The following is a 5652-nucleotide window of genomic DNA, read 5'->3' as shown; positions in this document are numbered from 1 at the left end:
GAAGTGGGGATGTTCACTGATGATAGCACAATGTTCAGCACCATTTGCAACTCCTCAGATGCTGAAGCAGTCTATGTTCAAATGCAACAAGGTCTGGCCAATATCTGGGCTTGGGCTGACAAGTGGCAAGTAACATTAATACCACACAAATGCCAAACTATGACCATCACCAATAAGAAACAATCAAACTACCACCCGTTGACATTCAATGGTGTTACCATCACTGCCATTGACCAGAAACTTAACTGGACCCACCACATAAGCATATTAGCTTCAAAATAAGGTTGGAGGCCAGGAATTAGTGCCGTGATTAATTCACCTCCTCGCTCCCCAGAGCTCCATCATCTACAAGACACGAGTTGGGAGCGTGATAGAATATCTCCCACTTCCCTAGATGTGTGCAGCTCTAATAACTCTCAAGAAGCTTCACACCATCCAGGACAAAGCAGCCCACTTAAGTAATTTCACATCCACAGACATCCATTCCCTGCACGCCCTCCACCTCCTCCAGAACTTCCAATTCCCCGGTCCCCAACACCTCATCTTTACCATGGACGTCCAGTCCCTCTACACCTGCATTCCCCATGCAGATGGCCTCAAGGCCCTCCGCTTCTTCCTGTCCCGCAGGCCCGACCAGTCCCCCTCCACTGATACCCTCATCCGCTTAGCCGAACTCGTCCTCACACTCAACAACTTCTCTTTCAATTCCTCCCACTTCCTACAGACAAAGGGGGTAGCCATGGGTACCCGCATGGGCCCAAGCTACGCCTGCCTCTTTGTAGGTTACGTGGAACAATCCCTCTTCCGTACCTACACCGGCCCCAAACCCCACCTCTTCCTCCGTTACATTGATGACTGTATCGGCGCCGCCTCGTGCTCCCACGAGGAGCTCGAACAGTTCATACACTTCACTAACACCTTCCACCCCAACCTTAAGTTTACCTGGACCATCTCTAACACCTCTCTCCCCTTCCTGGACCTCTCTGTCTCCATATCGGGCAACCACCTAGAAACCAATATTCATTTCAAGCCCACCGACTCCCACAGCTACCTAGAATACTCCTCCTCCCACCCACCTTCCTGCAAAAATGCTATCCCCTATTCCCAATTCCTTCGCCTCCGCCGCATCTGCTCCCAGGATGAGGCATTCCACTCCCGTACATCTCAGTTGTCCTCGTTTTTCAAGGACCGTAACTTCCCCTCCTCGGTGGTCGAGAACGCCCTCAACCGTGTCTCCCACATCTCCCGCACCTCATCCCTCACACCCCGTCCACGCAATAAAAACCAAAAAAGAATCCCCCTCGTCCTCACGTACCACCCCACCAACCTCCGGATCCAACGCATCATCCTCCGACACTTCCGCCATCTGCAATCCGACCCCACCACCAAAGACATCTTTCCCTCCCCACCCTTATCTGCTTTCCGGAGGGACAACTCTCTCCGTGACTCCCTTGTCCGCTCCACACTCCCCTCCAGCTCCACCACACCCGGCACTTTTCCCTGCAACCGCAGGAAGTGCTACACCTGCCCCCATACCTCCTCCCTCACCCCCATCCCAGGCCCCAAGAAGACTTTCCACATCAAGCAGATGTTCACCTGCACATCTGCCAATGTGGTATACTGCATCCGCTGTACCCGGTGTGGCTTCCTCTACATCGGGGAAACCAAGCGGAGACTCGGGGACCGCTTTGCAGAACACCTACGCTTGGTTCGCAACAAACAACTGCACCTCCCAGTCGCGAACCATTTCAACTCCCCCTCCCATTCCTCAGACGACATGTCCATCCTGGGCCTCCTGCAGTGCCACAACGATGCCACCCGAAGGTTGCAGGAACAGCAACTCATATTCCGCTTGGGAACCCTGCAGCCCAATGGTATCAATGTGGATTTCACAAGTTTCAAAATCTCCCCTCCCCCTACCGCATCCCAAAACCAGTCCAGCTCGTCCCCGCCTCCCTAACCTGTTCTTCCTCCCACCTATCCCCTCCTCCCACCTCAAGCCGCACCTCCATCTCCTACCGACCAACCTCATCCCGCCCCCTTGACCTGTCCGTCCTCCCTGGACTGACCTATCCCCTTCCTAACTCCCTACCTACACTCACCTTTCCTGGCCCCATCCCCGCCTCTTCGACCTGTTTGTTTCCTCTCCACCTATCCTCTCCTCTATCCCTCTTCTATCCGCCTCCCACTCTCTCCCTATTTATTTCAAAACCCCCTTCCCCTCCCCCTTTTCTGATGAAGGGTCTAGGCCCGAAACGTCAGCCTCTCTGCTCCTATGATGCTGCTTGGCCTGCTGTGTTCATCCAGCCCTGCACCTTGTTGTCTTGGATTCTCCAGCATCTGCAGTTCCTACTATCTCTCATTCCCTGCACCATGCTGTTTGGCAGCATTGTATACTATGTACATGATGCACTACAGAAATTCATCAAAGAACCTTAGACAGCACTTTCCAAATCCATGACCATTTCCATCTGGAAGGACAAGGGCAACTGATGCATGGGAACATCACCACCTGCAAGTTCACCTCCAAGCCACTCACCATTCTGACTTGGAAATATACTGCTCCTCTCTTACTGTGGCTGGGTCAAGATCCTGGGATTCCCTCTCGAGTGTCATTGTGGGGATACCTACTGCACATGGACTGCAGCTTTAAGAAGGCAGCTCACTACCACTTTCTCAAGGCAACTAGGGATGGGCAATAAATACTGGCCAGCTAGCGATGCCCACATCCCACGAATGAACATAAAGATAAACAAGCTTTCTACTCCGAGCTCCATCTTGACAAGCACCTACCAGGAAGGTAGAGAAAACACTTCAAGAAGGCCCTCATATCCTGCCTGAAAAATTCAAGATCCTACTGCCTCGTGGAAATCTCTACTCCCAGTCCATCCATGCTGGAGAAGAAGGAGTCAACCAGTAGTTATAGCATCTCCAGCAGATCCAGCCAAGCGCAAGGAGCAGAAGGAGCATGCAGAAACAGCACTCACCCTTCTCAAACATCACCTGGTCCACACAGGGTTTGCGGATCCAATGCTGAAATGTTCAGTGACATCAGGACGACTCCACAGTGGAGGCTAGTCATCTTCTAGTCCGAGGAACGACCTAAGAAGGGCTACTTATTTGCAGAGATTCTAATTAGCAATTTTGATTTTGGACCATAGATTAAAACGCAGAAACGTTTCAGCACTTTTTAACCAGATGTTTGAATTAAATGTTTTAAATGGACTTTTTTTTACTTGTTAAACGCAGTCTGATTTGCACGAAATTTAGCTCGTGTGTAATTTCGGATGTAAACGGCATGATAGTGCCTCCTCCGGGCGGAATCCGAACTTTCCAAATATTGACTGGAAACGCTATAGTTCGAGTACTTTAGATGGGTCAGTTTTTGTACAATGTGTGCAGAAGGGTTTCCTGACACAGTATGTAGATAGGCCAACAAGACGCGAGGCCACATTGGATTTTTTACTGGGTATTGAACCAGGTCAGGTGTTAGATTTGGAGGTAAGTGAGCACTTTGGTGATAGTGACCACAATTCGGTTACGTTTACTTTAGCAATGGAAAGGGATAGGTATATACCGCAGGGCAAGAGTTATAGCTGAGGGAAAGGCAATTATGAGGCGATTTGGCAAGATTTAGGATGCATAGGATGGAGAAGGAAACTGCAGGGGCTGGGTACAATTGAAATGTGGAGCTTGTTCAAGAACAGCTACTGCGTGTCCTTGAGAAGTATGTACCTGTCAGGCAGGGAGGAAGTGGTCGAGCGAGGGAACTGTGGTTTACTAAAGAAGTTGAATCTCTTGTCAAGAGGAAGAAGGAGGCTTATGTAGAGATGAGGTGTGAAGGCTCAGTTAGGGCGCTTGAGAGTTACAAGTTAACCAGGAAGGACGTAAAGAGAGAGCTAAGAAGAGCCAGGAGGGGACATGAGAAGTTTTTAGCAGGTAGGATCAAGGAAAACCCTAAAGCTTTCTATAGGTATGTCAGGAATAAAAGAATGACTAGAGTAAGATTAGGGCCAGTCAAGGACAGTAGTGGGAAGTTGTGCGTGGAGTCCGAAGGGATAGGAGAGGCGCTAAATGCATATTTTTTGTCGGTATTCACAAGGGAAAAAGACAATGTTGTCGAGGAGAATACTGAGATACAGTCTATTAGACTAGACGGGATTGAGGTTCATAAGGAGGAGGTATTAGCAAATCTGGAAGGTGTGAAAATAGATAAGTCCCCTGGGCCGGATGGGATTTATCCTAGGATTCTCTGGGAAGCTAGAGAGGAGATTGCAGAGCCTTTGGCTTTGATCTTTATGTCGTCATTGTTTACAGGAATAGTGCCAGAAGACTGGAGACTAGCAAATGTTGTCCCCTTGTTCAAGAAGGGGAGTAGAGACAACCCTGGTAATTATAGACCAGTGAGCCTTACTTCGGTTGTGGGTAAAGTATTGGAAAGGATTATAAGAGATAGGATTTATAATCATCTAGAAAGGAATAATTTGATTAGGGATAGTCAACACGGTTTTGTGAAGGGTAGGTCGTGCCTCACAAACCTTATTGAGTTCTTTGAGAAGGTGACCAAACAGGTGGATGAGGGTAAAGCGGTTGATGTGGTGTATATGGATTTCAGTAAAGCGTTTGATAAGGTTCCCCATAGTAGGCCATTGCAGAAAATACGGAGGCATGGGATTGAGGGTGATTTAGCGGTTTGGATCAGAAATTGGCTAGCTGTAAGAAGACAGAGGGTGGTGGTTGATGGGAAATGTTCATCCTGGAGTTCAGTTACTAGTGGTGTACCTCAAGGATCTGTTTTGGGGCCACTGCTGTTTGTCATTTTTATAAATGACCTGGATGAGGGCGTAGAAGGATGGGTTAGTAAATTTGCGGATGACACCAAAGTCGGTGGAGTTGTGGATAGTGCGGAAGGATGTTGCAGGTTACAGAGGGACATAGATAAGCTGCAGAGCTGGGCTGAGAGGTGGCAAATGGAGTTTAATGCAGAAAAGTGTGAGGTGATTCACTTTGGAAGGAGTAACAGGAATACAGAGTACTGGGCTAATGGTAAGATTCTTGGTAGTGTGGATGAGCAGAAAGATCTCGGTGTCCATGTGCATAGATCACTGAAAGTTGCCACCCAGGTTGATAGCGTTGTTAAGAAGGCGTACAGTATGTTAGGTTTTATTGGTAGAGGGATTGAGTTTCGGAGCCATGAGGTCATGTTGCAGCTGTACAAAACTCTGGTGCGGCCGCACTTGGAGTATTGCGTACAGTTCTGGTCACCGCATTATAGGAAGGATGTGGAAGCATTGGAAAGGGTGCAGAGGAGATTTACCAGGATGTTGCCTGGTATGGAGGGAAGGTCTTATGAGGAAAGGCTGAGGGTTTTGAGGCTGTTTTCGTTAGAGAGAAGAAGGTTAAGAGGTGACTTGATAGAGACATACAAGATGATCAGAGGATTAGATAGGGTGGACAGTGGGAGCCTTTTTCCTCGGATGGTGATGGCTAGCACGAGGGGACATAGCTTTAAATTGAGGGGTGATAGATATAGGACAGATGTCAGAGGTAGGTTCTTTACTCAGAGAGTAGTAAGGGCGTGGAATGCCCTGCCTGCAAAAATAGTAGACTCGCCAACTTTAAGAGCATTTAAATGGTCATTGGATAAACATA

The sequence above is a fragment of the Rhincodon typus genome, chromosome 4 (assembly GCF_021869965.1).
Source record: "Rhincodon typus isolate 14 chromosome 4, sRhiTyp1.1, whole genome shotgun sequence".
Classification (NCBI taxonomy): domain Eukaryota; kingdom Metazoa; phylum Chordata; class Chondrichthyes; order Orectolobiformes; family Rhincodontidae; genus Rhincodon; species Rhincodon typus.
The sequence above is the reverse complement of the archived record's forward strand: the minus strand, read 5'-3'. Positions refer to the sequence as shown.